The sequence below is a fragment of the Mycteria americana genome, unplaced genomic scaffold, assembly GCF_035582795.1.
Source record: "Mycteria americana isolate JAX WOST 10 ecotype Jacksonville Zoo and Gardens unplaced genomic scaffold, USCA_MyAme_1.0 Scaffold_133, whole genome shotgun sequence".
Classification (NCBI taxonomy): Eukaryota; Metazoa; Chordata; class Aves; order Ciconiiformes; family Ciconiidae; genus Mycteria; species Mycteria americana.
The window spans coordinates 88,887-103,752 of NW_027445473.1; positions in this window are offsets into that span (position 1 = coordinate 88,887).

Genomic DNA, 14,866 nt, shown 5'->3' on the forward strand with positions numbered 1-14,866 from the left:
CTCCCAGTATGGGACCACCAGTGCTCCCAGTGCTCCCAGTATAGGAGTCCCCCGTGCTCCCAGTGCTCCCAGTATGGGACCACCAGTGCTCCCAGTATAGGGCTCCCCCGTGCTCCCAGTGCTCCCAGTATGGGACCACCAGTGCTCCCAGTGCTCCCAGTATAGGAGTCCCCCGTGCTCCCAGTGCTCCCAGTGCTCCCAGTATAGGACTCCCAGTGCTCCCAGTATAGGGCTCCCCCGTGCTCCCACTGCTACCAGTATGGGAGTCCCCAGTGCTCCCAGTGCTCCCAGTATGGGACCACCAGTGCTCCCAGTATAGAGCTCCCCAGTGCTCCCAGTGCTCCCAGTATGGGACCACCAGTGCTCCCAGTGCTCCCAGTATGGGGTCACCAGGGCTCCCAGGGCTCCCAGTACAGGGCATCAGTGCTCCCAGGGCTCCCAGTACAGGGCCACCAGGGCTCCCAGTGCTCCCAGTACGGGGCCACCAGGGCTCCCAAGGCTCCCAGTACGGGGTCACCAGGGCTCCCAGGGCTCCCAGTATGCAGCCACCAGTGCTCCCAGTATAGGGCTCCCCTGTGCTCCCAGTGCTCCCAGTATAGGACTCCTCAGTGCTCCCAGTATAGGGCTCCCCAGTGCTCCCAGTGCTCCCAGTATAGGAGTCCCCCATGCTCCCAGTGCTCCCAGTATGGGACCACCAGTGCTCCCAGTATAGGGCTCCCCCGTGCTCCCAGTGCTCCCAGTATAGGACTCCCCAGTGCTCCCAGTATAGGGCTCCCCAGTGCTCCCAGTGCTCCCAGTATAGGAATCCTCAGTGCTCCCAGTATAGGAGTCCCCCGTGCTCCCAGTGCTCCCAGTATGGGACCACCAGTGCTCCCAGTGCTCCCAGTATAGGAGTCCCCCGTGCTCCCAGTGCTCCCAGTATGGGACCACCAGTGCTCCCAGTATAGGGCTCCCCCGTGCTCCCAGTGCTCCCAGTATGGGACCACCAGTGCTCCCAGTGCTCCCAGTATAGGAGTCCCCCGTGCTCCCAGTGCTCCCAGTGCTCCCAGTATAGGACTCCCAGTGCTCCCAGTATAGGGCTCCCCCGTGCTCCCACTGCTACCAGTATGGGAGTCCCCAGTGCTCCCAGTGCTCCCAGTATGGGACCACCAGTGCTCCCAGTATAGAGCTCCCCAGTGCTCCCAGTGCTCCCAGTATGGGACCACCAGTGCTCCCAGTGCTCCCAGTATGGGGTCACCAGGGCTCCCAGGGCTCCCAGTACAGGGCATCAGTGCTCCCAGTGCTCCCAGTACAGGGCCACCAGGGCTCCCAGTGCTCCCAGTACGGGGCCACCAGGGCTCCCAAGGCTCCCAGTACGGGGCACCAGGGCTCCCAGGGCTCCCAGTACGGGGTCACCAGGGCTCCCAGGGCTCCCAGTATGCAGCCACCAGTGCTCCCAGTATAGGGCTCCCCTGTGCTCCCAGTGCTCCCAGTATAGGACTCCTCAGTGCTCCCAGTATAGGGCTCCCCAGTGCTCCCAGTGCTCCCAGTATAGGAGTCCCCCATGCTCCCAGTGCTCCCAGTATGGGACCACCAGTGCTCCCAGTATAGGGCTCCCCCGTGCTCCCAGTGCTCCCAGTATAGGACTCCCCAGTGCTCCCAGTATAGGGCTCCCCAGTGCTCCCAGTGCTCCCAGTATAGGAATCCTCAGTGCTCCCAGTATAGGAGTCCCCCGTGCTCCCAGTGCTCCCAGTATGGGACCACCAGTGCTCCCAGTGCTCCCAGTATAGGAGTCCCCCGTGCTCCCAGTGCTCCCAGTATGGGACCACCAGTGCTCCCAGTATAGGGCTCCCCCGTGCTCCCAGTGCTCCCAGTATGGGACCACCAGTGCTCCCAGTGCTCCCAGTATAGGAGTCCCCCGTGCTCCCAGTGCTCCCAGTGCTCCCAGTATAGGACTCCCAGTGCTCCCAGTATAGGGCTCCCCCGTGCTCCCACTGCTACCAGTATGGGAGTCCCCAGTGCTCCCAGTGCTCCCAGTATGGGACCACCAGTGCTCCCAGTATAGAGCTCCCCAGTGCTCCCAGTGCTCCCAGTATGGGACCACCAGTGCTCCCAGTGCTCCCAGTATGGGGTCACCAGGGCTCCCAGGGCTCCCAGTACAGGGCATCAGTGCTCCCAGTGCTCCCAGTACAGGGCCACCAGGGCTCCCAGGGCTCCCAGTACGGGGCCACCAGGGCTCCCAAGGCTCCCAGTACGGGGCACCAGTGCTCCCAGTGCTCCCAGTACGGGGTCACCAGGGCTCCCAGGGCTCCCAGTGCTCCCAGTATAGGAGTCCCCCATGCTCCCAGTGCTCCCAGTATGGGACCACCAGTGCTCCCAGTGCTCCCAGTATAGGGCTCCCCAGTGCTCCCAGTGCTCCCAGTATAGGAGTCCCCCATGCTCCCAGTGCTCCCAGTATGGGACCACCAGTGCTCCCAGTATAGAGCTCCCCAGTGCTCCCAGTGCTCCCAGTATGGGACCACCAGTGCTCCCAGTGCTCCCAGTATGGGGTCACCAGGGCTCCCAGGGCTCCCAGTACAGGGCATCAGTGCTCCCAGTGCTCCCAGTACAGGGCCACCAGGGCTCCCAGGGCTCCCAGTACGGGGCCACCAGGGCTCCCAAGGCTCCCAGTACGGGGCACCAGTGCTCCCAGTGCTCCCAGTACGGGGTCACCAGGGCTCCCAGGGCTCCCAGTGCTCCCAGTATAGGAGTCCCCCATGCTCCCAGTGCTCCCAGTATGGGACCACCAGTGCTCCCAGTGCTCCCAGTATAGGGCTCCCCAGTGCTCCCAGTGCTCCCAGTATAGGAGTCCCCCATGCTCCCAGTGCTCCCAGTATGGGACCACCAGTGCTCCCAGTATAGGGCTCCCCCGTGCTCCCAGTGCTCCCAGTATAGGACTCCCCAGTGCTCCCAGTATAGGGCTCCCCAGTGCTCCCAGTGCTCCCAGTATAGGAATCCTCAGTGCTCCCAGTATAGGAGTCCCCCATGCTCCCAGTGCTCCCAGTATGGGACCACCAGTGCTCCCAGTGCTCCCAGTATAGGAGTCCCCCATGCTCCCAGTGCTCCCAGTATGGGACCACCAGTGCTCCCAGTATAGGGCTCCCCCGTGCTCCCAGTGCTCCCAGTATGGGACCACCAGTGCTCCCAGTGCTCCCAGTATAGGAGTCCCCCGTGCTCCCAGTGCTCCCAGTGCTCCCAGTATAGGACTCCCAGTGCTCCCAGTATAGGGCTCCCCGTGCTCCCAGTGCTACCAGTATAGGAGTCCCCAGTGCTCCCAGTGCTCCCAGTATGCGGTCACCAGGGCTCCCAGGACTCCCAGTACAGGGCATCAGTGCTCCCAGTGCTCCCAGTACAGGGCCACCAGGGCTCCCAGGGCTCCCAGTACAGGGCCACCAGGGCTCCCAAGGCTCCCAGTACGGGGCACCAGTGCTCCCAGTGCTCCCAGTACGGGGTCACCAGGGCTCCCAGGGCTCCCAGTGCTCCCAGTATAGGAGTCCCCCATGCTCCCAGTGCTCCCAGTATGGGACCACCAGTGCTCCCAGTGCTCCCAGTATAGGGCTCCCCAGTGCTCCCAGTGCTCCCAGTATAGGAGTCCCCCATGCTCCCAGTGCTCCCAGTATGGGACCACCAGTGCTCCCAGTATAGAGCTCCCCAGTGCTCCCAGTGCTCCCAGTATGGGACCACCAGTGCTCCCAGTGCTCCCAGTATGGGGTCACCAGGGCTCCCAGGGCTCCCAGTACAGGGCATCAGTGCTCCCAGTGCTCCCAGTACAGGGCCACCAGGGCTCCCAGGGCTCCCAGTACGGGGCCACCAGGGCTCCCAAGGCTCCCAGTACGGGGCACCAGTGCTCCCAGTGCTCCCAGTACGGGGTCACCAGGGCTCCCAGTGCTCCCAGTATAGGAGTCCCCCATGCTCCCAGTGCTCCCAGTATGGGACCACCAGTGCTCCCAGTATAGGGCTCCCCTGTGCTCCCAGTGCTCCCAGTATGGGACCACCAGTGCTCCCAGTGCTCCCAGTGCTCCCAGTATGGGACCACCAGTGCTCCCAGTGCTCCCAGTATAGGACTCCCCAGTGCTCCCAGTATAGGGCTCCCCCGTGCTCCCAGTGCTCCCAGTATAGGGCTCCCCAGTGCTCCCAGTGCTCCCAGTCACTCATTAACCCCGTGTGCGCCAGCCCCCAGCCGACCCCTCCTAATTGGGCCCCATTACCAGCCCCCGCCCAGGGCATTGTGGGTAATGATTAACCCCGCCCCCCCCAGGGGTCAGCGGGGTCAAAAAAACAACCGGGAGGGTGGGGGAGGGGCGGGGGGGGGGGGCAGCAAGGGATTGTGGGATACCCCGGGGGGGGGGGGGGAGGGGGGGGCTGGGAGGAGCTGGGGGGCAGCAAGGGGGGGAGGTTCTAGGTCACTCAAGGGGGCGGGGTCAAGGCGGGGGACCAATGGGGGGGCCCAGGGGGCGGGGTCTTGGTTGTGGGGTGCGGGGGGGTTATGGGGTGTCATGGCGGGGCTGTGGGGTGCCCCATAGCGGATGGGGAGGGGCCTGGACCCATCATGGGGGAGGTTCTAGGTCACTCAATGGGGCGGGGTCAATGCGGGGGACCAATGGGGGGGGCCCAGGGGGCGGGGTCTTGGTTGTGGGGTGCGGGGGGCCTTGGGGTGTCATGGCGGGGCTGTGGGGTGCCCCATAGCGGATGAGGAGGGGCCTGGACCCATCTTGGGGGAGGTTCTAGGTCACTCAATGGGGCGGGGTCAAGGCGGGGGACCAATGGGGGGGCCCAGGGGGCGGGGTGTGGTTGTGGGGTGCGGGGGGTTATGGGGTGTCATGGCGGGGCTGTGGGGTGCCCCATAGCGGATGGGGAGGGGCCTGGACCCATCTTGGGGGAGGTTCTAGGTCACTCAAGGGGGCGGGGTCAATGAGGGGGGACCAATGGGGGGGCCCAGGGGGCGGGGTCTTGGTTGTGGGGTGCGGGGGGGTTATGGGGTGTCATGGCGGGGCTGTGGGGTGCCCCATAGCGGATGGGGAGGGGCCTGGACCCATCATGGGGGAGGTTCTAGGTCACTCAAGGGGGCGGGGTCAATGGGGGGGGACCAATGGGGGGGCCCAGGGGGCGGGGTGTGGTTGTGGGGTGCGGGGGGTTATGGGGTGTCATGGCGGGGCTGTGGGGTGCCCCATAGCGGATGGGGAGGGGCCTGGACCCATCATGGGGGAGGTTCTAGGTCACTCAATGGGGCGGGGTCAATGGGGGGGGACCAATGGGGGGGCCCAGGGGGCGGAGTCTTGGTTGTGGGGTGCGGGGGGGTTATGGAGTGTCATGGCGGGGCTGTGGGGTGCCCCATAGCAGACGGGGAGGGGTCTGGACCCATCATGGGGGAGGTTCTAGGTCACTCAATGGGGCGGGGTCAATGGGGGGGGACCAATGGGGGGGCCCAGGGGGCGGGGGGTGTGGTTGTGGGGTGCGGGGGGGTTATGGGGTGTCATGGCGGGGCTGTGGGGTGCCCCATAGCGGATGGGGAGGGGCCTGGACCCATCTTGGGGGAGGTTCTAGGTCACTCAAGGGGGCGGGGTCAATGGGGGGGGACCAATGGGGGGGCCCAGGGGGCGGGGTCTTGGTTGTGGGGTGCGGGGGGGTTATGGGGTGTCATGGCGGGGCTGTGGGGTGCCCCATAGCGGATGGGGAGGGGCCTGGACCCATCATGGGGGAGGTTCTAGGTCACTCAATGGGGCGGGGTCAATGGGGGGGGACCAATGGGGGGGCCCAGGGGGCGGGGTGTGGTTGTGGGGTGCGGGGGGTTATGGGGTGTCATGGCGGGGCTGTGGGGTGCCCCATAGCGGATGGGGAGGGGCCTGGACCCATCATGGGGGAGGTTCTAGGTCACTCAATGGGGCGGGGTCAATGGGGGGGGACCAATGGGGGGCCCAGGGGGCGGGGGGTGTGGTTGTGGGGTGCGGGGGGGTTATGGGGTGTCATGGGGGGTCCCAAGGGGGCAGTTAGGGGTCTGGGGGGGACTTAGGGGTCCCAAGGTTGCACTTAGGGGTCCAGGAGGGCAGTTAGGGGTCTGGGGGTGCAGTTAGGGGTCCGGGGGCACTTAGAGGTCCCAGGGGGGCAGTTAGGGGTCCCAAAGGGGTACTTAGGGGTCCAGGAGGGTGGTTAGGGGTCTGGGGGTGCACTTAGGGGTCTCAGGGGGGCACTTAGGGGTCCTAAGAGGGTAGTTAGGGGTCCGGGTGTGCATTTAGGGGTCCCAAGGGGTTAGTTAGGGGTCCAGGGGGGTAGTTAGGGGTCCCAGGGGGGCAGTTAGGGGTCCAGGGGGGCAGTTAGGGGTCCCAGGGGGTTAGTTAGGGGTCCCAAGGTTGCACTTAGGGGTCTGGGGGCGCAGTTAGGGGTCCCAGGGGGGCAGCTAGGGGTCCGGGAGGGCAGTTAGGGGTCTGGGGGCGCAGTTAGGGGTCCCAGGGGGGTAGTTAGGGGTCCCAAGGTTGCACTTAGGGGTCCGGGAGGGCAGTTAGGGGTCCGGGAGGGCACTTAGGGGTCTGGACGTGTACTTAGGGGTCCCAAGGGGGTTAGTTAGGGGTCCCAAGGTTGCACTTAGGGGACTGGAGGAGTAGTTAGGGGTTCCAAGGATTAGTTAGGGGTGTGGGAGGGCAGTTAGGGGTCTGGGGGCGCACTTAGGGGTCCCAGGGGGGCAGTTAGGGGTCTGGGAGGGCAGTTAGGGGTCGGGGGGGCAGTTAGGGGTCCCAAGGTTGCACTTAGGGGTCCAGGGGGGTAGTTAGGGGTCCCAGGGGGGCAGTTAGGGATCCGGGGGTGCACCTAGGGGTCCGGGAGGGCACTTAGGGGTCTGGGGGCGCAGTTAGGGGTCCCAGGGGGGTAGTTAGGGGTCCCAAGGTTGCACTTAGGGGTCTGGGGGCGCAGTTAGGGGTCCCAGGGGGGTAGTTAGGGGTCCCAAGGTTGCACTTAGGGGTCTGGGGGTGCAGTTAGGGGTCCCAGGGGGGTAGTTAGGGGTCCCAAGGTTGCACTTAGGGGTCCGGGAGGGCACTTAGGGGTCCGGGAGGGCAGTTAGGGGTCTGGACGTGTACTTAGGGGTCCCAAGGGGGCAGTTAGGGGTTCGGGGCTGCACTTAGGGGTCCCAAGGTTGCACTTAGGGGTCCGGGAGGGCACTTAGGGGTCTGGGGGCGCAGTTAGGGGTCCCAGGGGGGTAGTTAGGGGTCCGAGGGTGCAGTTAGGGGTTCGGGAGGGCAGTTAGGGGTCCCAGGGGGGTAGTTAGGGGTCCGGGGGTGCACTTAGGGGTCCGGGAGCGCACTTAGGGGTCTGAGGGCGCAGTTAGGGGTCCCAGGGGGGTAGTTAGAGGTCCCAAAGTTGCACTTAGGGGTCCGGGAAGGCAGTTAGGGGTCCCAGGGGGGCAGTTAGGGGTCCGGGGGTGCAGTTAGGGGTCCCGGGGGGTTAGTTAGGGGTCCCAAGGTTGCACTTAGGGGTCCCAGGGGGGCAGTTAGGCGTCCGGGAGGGCAGTTAGGGGTCGGGGGGGGCAGTTAGGGGGCCCAAGGTTGCACTTAGGGGTCCGGGAGGGCAGTTAGGTGTCCCAGGGGGTTAGTTAGGGGTCCGGGGGTGCACTTAGGGGTCCAGGAGGGCACTTAGGGGTCTGGGGGCACAGTTAGGGGTCCCAGGGGGGTAGTTAGGGGTCCCAAGGTTGCACTTAGGGGTCCGGGAGGGCAGTTAGGGGTCTGGACGTGTACTTAGGGGTCCCAAGGGGGCAGTTAGGAGTTCGGGGCTGCACTTAGGGGTCCCAAGGTTGCACTTAGGGGTCCGGGAGGGCACTTAGGGGTCTGGGGGCGCAGTTATGGGTCCCAGGGGGGTAGTTAGGGGTCCGAGGGTGCAGTTAGGGGTTCGGGAGGGCAGTTAGGGGTCCCAGGGGGGTAGTTAGGGGTCCGGGGGTGCACTTAGGGGTCCGGGAGCGCACTTAGGGGTCTGGGGGCGCAGTTAGGGGTCCCAGGGGGGTAGTTAGGGGTCCCAAAGTTGCACTTAGGGGTCCGGGAAGGCAGTTAGGGGTCCCAGGGGGGCAGTTAGGGGTCCGGGGGTGCAGTTAGGGGTCCCGGGGGGTTAGTTAGGGGTCCCAAGGTTGCACTTAGGGGTCCCAGGGGGGCAGTTAGGCGTCCGGGAGGGCAGTTAGGGGTCAGGGGGGGCAGTTAGGGGGCCCAAGGTTGCACTTAGGGGTCCGGGAGGGCAGTTAGGTGTCCCAGGGGGTTAGTTAGGGGTCCGGGGGTGCACTTAGGGGTCCGGGAGGGCACTTAGGGGTCTGGGGGCACAGTTAGGGGTCCCAGGGGGGTAGTTAGGGGTCCCAAGGTTGCACTTAGGGGTCCGGGAGGGCAGTTAGGGGTCTGGACGTGTACTTAGGGGTCCCAAGGGGGCAGTTAGGAGTTCGGGGCTGCACTTAGGGGTCCCAAGGTTGCACTTAGGGGTCCGGGAGGGCACTTAGGGGTCTGGGGGCGCAGTTATGGGTCCCAGGGGGGTAGTTAGGGGTCCGAGGGTGCAGTTAGGGGTTCGGGAGGGCAGTTAGGGGTCCCAGGGGGGTAGTTAGGGGTCCGGGGGTGCACTTAGGGGTCCGGGAGCGCACTTAGGGGTCTGGGGGCGCAGTTAGGGGTCCCAGGGGGGTAGTTAGGGGTCCCAAAGTTGCACTTAGGGGTCCGGGAAGGCAGTTAGGGGTCCCAGGGGGGCAGTTAGGGGTCCGGGGGTGCAGTTAGGGGTCCCGGGGGGTTAGTTAGGGGTCCCAAGGTTGCACTTAGGGGTCCCAGGGGGGCAGTTAGGGGTCCGGGAGGGCAGTTAGGGGTCAGGGGGGGCAGTTAGGGGGCCCAAGGTTGCACTTAGGGGTCCGGGAGGGCAGTTAGGTGTCCCAGGGGGTTAGTTAGGGGTCCGGGGGTTCACTTAGGGGTCCGGGAGGGCACTTAGGGGTCTGGGGGCACAGTTAGGGGTCCCAGGGGGGTAGTTTAGGGGTCCCAGGGTGCAGTTAGGGGTCCCAAGGGGTTAGTTAGGGGTCCCAAGGTTGCACTTAGGGGTCCGGGAAGGCAGTTAGGGGTCCCAAGGGGGTAGTTAGGGCTCCGGGGGTGCACTTAGGGATCCGGGAGGGCACTTAGGGGTCTGGGGGTGCAGTTAGGGGTCCCAGAGGGGTAGTTAGGGGGCCCAAGTTAGGGGTCCCAGGGGGGTAGTTAGGGGGCCCAAGGTTGCACTTAGGGGTCCGGGAGGGCAGTTAGGGGTCCCAAGGGGGTAGTTAGGGGTCCGGGGGTGCAGTTAGGGGTCCCGGTGGGTTAGTTAGGGGTCCGGGGGTTCACTTAGGGGTCCGGAGGTGGGGGGGGATGTGGGGAGGGGACGGTCGCGGCCCTACCCAGAGCCCCACGGCGAGGACGAGCAGGAAGTAGCCCCCGATGACCCCCAAGTCCCAGGGGGTCACGGCCGTCGTCGGCTCCATCCCCCCCCCCCACGCCCTGCGCCCCCCACCCTGCCCCACGGCTGCCCCCTAAATACCCCCCCACCCCCACCCCCCCACCCTCACCCCCACCCACGCCTCTCCCCGGGGCGGGGACCCACACGTCCGGCCCGGCCCCCGTGGGACGCATGGGTGCCCCCCAAGTGGCCTCGGTGGACCCGGGGGCCGGGCCGCCGCCCCTCCCCCACCCCGCTGCAGGTGGTTGCACCTCCCCCCACCCCCCCCCACCCCCACCCCATAGGGAACCCAGGGGTCCAGGACACCCTTGGGTGCCCCCGAGGTCCCCACGGGTCCGTTGGGTGTCCTTAGGGGTCCTTTGGGTGCCCCCGAGGTCCCTTGGGTGCCCTCAGGGTCCCTTGGGTGCCCCCGAGGTCCCCACGGGTCCCTTGGGTGTCACTGAGGTCCCGTGGGTGTCCTTAGGGGTCCCTTGGGTGCCCCCGAGGTCCCTTGGGTGTCCTTAGGGGTCCTTTGGGTGCCCCCGAAGTCCCTTGGGTGCCCCCGAGGTCCCCACGGATCCCTTGGGTGTCCCCGAAGTCCCTTGGGTGCCCCAGGGGTCCCTTGGGTGCCCCCGAGGTCCCCACGGGTCCCCTGGGTGTCACTGAGACCCTTGGGTGCCCCAGGGGTCCCTTGGATGTCCCCGTGGTTCCCACGAGTCCCTTGGGTGTCCTTAGGGGTCCCTTGGGTGCCCCCAAGGTCCCCACACATCCCTTGGGTGTCACTGAGACCCTTGGGTGTCACTGAGGTCCCTTGGGTGTCCTCAGAGGTCCCTTGGGTGCCCCCGAGATCTCCACGGGTTCCTTGGGTGTCCCTGAGGTCCCTTGGGTGTCCCCAGGGGTCCCTTGGGTGTCTCCAAGGTCCCCACGGGTCCCCTGGGTGTCCTCAGGGATCCCTTGGGTGATCCCTTGGGTGTCCCTGAGGTCCCCACGTGTCCCTTGGGTGTCCCCAGGGGTCCCTTGGGTGCCCCCAAGGTCCCCAGGGGTCCCTTGGGTGTCCTCAGTGCCCCTTGGGTGTCCCGAGGTCTCCTGAGTGGTCCCTTGGGTGTCCCCAGGGGTCCCTTGGGTGTCCCCGAGGTCCTTTGGGTGTCCTTAGGGGTCCCTTGGGTGCCTCCAAGATCCCCAGGGGTCCCTTGGGTGTCACTGAGGTCCCTTGGGTGCCCCAGGGGTCCCTTGGATGTCCCCGTGGTTCCCACGGGTCCCTTGGGTGTCACTGAGACCCTTGGGTGTCACTGAGGTCCCTTGGGTGTCCTCAGAGGTCCCTTGGGTGCCCCCGAGATCTCCACGGGTCCCTTGGGTGTCCCTTGGGTCCCTTGGGTGTCCCTGAGGTCCCTACGCATCCCTTGGATGTCCCTGAGGTCCCTTGGGTGTCCCTGAGGTCCCCACCCATCCCTTTGGGTGCCCCTGGGGTCCCTTGGGTGCCCCTGAGGTCCCTTGAGCTCCTATTTTGGTGAGAAGAAGCTCTGGAGGAGCCCGGGGGTTTGAGGAACCTCAAGTTTTGGGGTGGGGTTGAGATGGTTTTTTGGTGTCCACGTGGTTCTGGAGAACCACCTTGGCAGAAACCACCGGCAGGTCCCTTCTCCAGAGCTTTGTTTTTGTAGGGTCTTCTTCTGGAGGTTTCTCCTCAGCGTCTCGATGGTCTCGGCGTCTTGGTTTCTTCTCCGTCCATCATCCTGAGGTCACCCGGTGGCTTGGTCACGGGTCGTGACCTTCAATTCTTAACCCAGGGCCACCACAGAACGGCCGAGCAAAACCTTCGGTGGAGCCAAGGTGGATCTCAAGAGGTTCGTCTACCACGGCTTCTTCGCGTAGGCCGGTTGGTGGGAACGGGGTGGAGCTACGGTGAGGAACGTTCCAGAAACGAGGTGGTTGACCATCACACGAGATGGTTTTTAATTAAAAAAAAATATATATAACGAGGAGATTGGTTTTCTTCTTCTACCCCGATCCTGGAAGCTCTTCAAGATGACGTTCCTCACCACCGGTTGGGTGAAGGACAGGCTCAGCTTGGACCTCTTGCCTGGAGGACGTGATTTGAAGGGTCCTACGACACCGTTCTGGAGGAGCTTCCGTAGCTACTTGAGGGCCTTCAGAAGCTTCTTGAGGGCCTTCAGAACCTTTCTGAGGGCCTTCAGAAGCTTCTTGAGGGGCTCCGTAGCTTCTTGAGGGCCTTCAGAAGCTTCTTGAGGGCCTCCATAGCTTCTTGAAGGCCTTCAGAACCTTTCTGAGGGCCTTCAGAAGCTTCTTGAGGACCTTCAGAACCTTCTTGAGGGCCTTCAGAAGCTTCTTGAGGGCCTCCATAGCTTCTTGAGGACCTTCAGAACCTTCTTGAGGGCCTTCAGAAGCTTCTTGAGGGCCTCCATAGCTTCTTGAGGGCCTTCATAACCTTCTTGAGGGCCTTCAGAACCTTTCTGAGGGCCTTCAGAAGCGCCTTGAAGGCCTCCATAGCTTCTTGAGGACCTTCAGAAGCTTCTTGAGGGCCTTCAGAAGCTCCTTGAAGGCCTCCATAGCTTCTTGAGGGCCTTCAGAAGCTTCTTGAGGACCTTCAGAACCTTCTTGAGGACCTTCAGAACCTTTCTGAGGGCCTTCAGAAGCGCCTTGAAGGCCTCCATAGCTTCTTGAGGGCCTTCAGAACCTTCTTGAGGACCTTCAGAACCTTTCTGAGGGCCTTCAGAAGCTTCTTGAGGTCCTTCAGAACCTTCTTGAAGGCCTCCATAGCTTCTTGAGGACCTTCAGAACCTTCTTGAGGGCCTTCAGAAGCTTCTTGAGGGCCTCCATAGCTTCTTGAGGTCCTTCAGAACCTTCTTGAGGGCCTTCAGAACCTTCTTGAGGACCTTCAGAACCTTTCTGAGGGCCTTCAGAACCTTCTTGAGGGCCTTCAGAAGCTTCTTGAGGGCCTCCATAGCTTCTTGAGGACCTTCAGAACCTTCTTAGAAGCTTCTTGAGGACCTTCAGAACCTTCTTGAGGGCCTTCAAAGGTCAAGGGGTCCCAAAGTGATTTTGGGGGGGTTCTGAGGGGGCCCACAGGGATTTGGCGGGGGGGTGGGGTGGGGGCAGCGGCACAAATTGGGAGGCGGAGGATTAAGACGGGGAGGTCCAGAGGTCCTGAAGGGATTTGGGGTGGGGTGGGGACGACCCGGTGTCCCCCCCCCCCAATTTTTCCCCTTCCTCCTCCTCCTCCAGGTCCTCCACGAGGCCGGGCTGCAGGCAGCGCATGGCCTCCAGGAACAGCCCGTGACCTCGCCGTCCCCAAGCCGGGGCGGTGGCCAAAAGCCTCCTCATCTTCTCCTGGGGGGTGACGCCGGCGGCCACCGCGGCCGCCTCTTCGGCGGTCAACACCCCCCCGGCTTCCATGCGGTCCAACAAGGCCGCCACCCCCCGAACGCGGCTGATGAGGGCGAGGCGGTGACGCGTCACGAAGAGCTCGGCCGGCGACGGGGCGGCGGCGGCGACGGCGTCGCGGGCGCGGCGGGAGGCTGCGAGGGCGGAGATGGGGTGGGGGGGTGAGGGTCCCTTCTTGGCGCCGGCGACGCCCGCGGCACCCTGAGCCCCGGCACCACCGAGCCCCGGCACCACCCGTTGCACCCCAACTCTTTGGTACCACCAACCCCCGGCACCTCAACCCCCGGCACAACCCTCGGCACCACCGACCCCCGGCGCAACCCTCGCCAACCCGACCCACGGCACAACCACCACCACAACCCCCGGCACAACCCCCGGCACCACCAACCCCCGGCACAACCCTTGATGCCACCAACCCCCGGCACAACTCTTGGCACCACCAACCCCCGGCACAACCCCCGGCACCTCAACAGTTGGCACAAGACCCGGCACAACCCCCGGCACAACCCTCGCCAACCCAACCCGTGGCACAACCCTTGATGCCATCAACTCCCAGCACAACCCCCGACACCTCAACAGTTGGCAAAACCCCCGGCACAACCCCCGGCACAACCCTCGCCAACCCAACCCGTGGCACAACCCTTGATGCCATCAACCCCCGGCACAACCCCTGGCACCACCAACTCTTGGCACAACCCCCGGCACCTCAACAGTTGGCACAAGACCCGGCAAAACCCCTGGCACAACCCTCGCCAACCCAACCCGTGGCACAACCCTTGATGCCATCAACCCCCGGCACAACCCTCGGCACAACCCTTGGCACCACCAACCCTCAGCACAACCCTCGGCACCACTGACCCCCGCCACAACCCCCGGCACCTCAACAGTTGGCAAAACCCCCGGCACAACCCTCTCCAACCCAACCCGTGGCACAACCCTTGATGCCATCAACCCCCGGCACAACCTTCGGCACAACCCTTGACACCACCAACCCTCGGCACGACCCTCAACACCACCAACCCCTGGCACAACCCTCGGCACCTCAACTGTTGGCACAAGACCCGGCACAACCCCCGGCACAACCCTCGCCAACCCAACCCATGGCACAACCCTTGATGCCACCAACCCCCGGCACAACCCTCAGCACCCCAACAGTTGGCAAAACCCCCGGCACAACCCTCGCCAACCCAACCCACGGCACAACCACCACCACAACCCCCGGCACAACCCTCGGCACAACCCTTTCCAACTCAACCCCCGGCACAACCCTTGACGCCACCAACCCCCGGCACAACCCTCGGCACAACCCTCGCCAACCCAACCCATGGCACAACCCTCACCACCACCAACCCCCAGCACAACCCTCAGCACCCCAACAGTTGGCAAAACCCCCGGCATGACCCTCGCCAACCCAAGCCATGACACAACCCTCAACACCACCAACCCCCGGCACAACCCTCTCCAACCCAACCCTTGGCACAACCCTTGATGCCATCAACCCCCGGCACAACTCTTGGCACCACCAACCCTCGGCACAACCCCCGGCACCTCAACAGTTGGCACAAGACCCGGCACAACCCCCGCCAACCCAACCCATGGCACAACCCTTGACACCACCAACCCTCGGCACGACCCTCGCCAACCCAACCCATGCCACAACCCTTGACGCCACCAACCCCCGGCACAACCCTCGGCACCTCAACAGTTGGCACAACCCTCGGCACAACCCCTGGCACAACCCCCGCCAACCCAACCCTTGGCACAACCCTTGATGCCATCAACCCCCGGCACAACCCCCGGCACCTCAACTGTTGGCACAACCCCCGGCACAACCCTCGCCAACCCAACCCATGCCACAACCACCACCGCAACCCCCGGCACAACCCCCGGCACAACCCCCGGCACAACCCTCGGCACAACCCTCACCAACCCAACCCATGACACAACCCTTGACACCACCAACCCTCGGCACAACCCCCGGCACCCCAACAGTTGGCACAACCCCCGGCGCAACCCTCGCCACCGCCAACCCCCGGCACAACCCAAC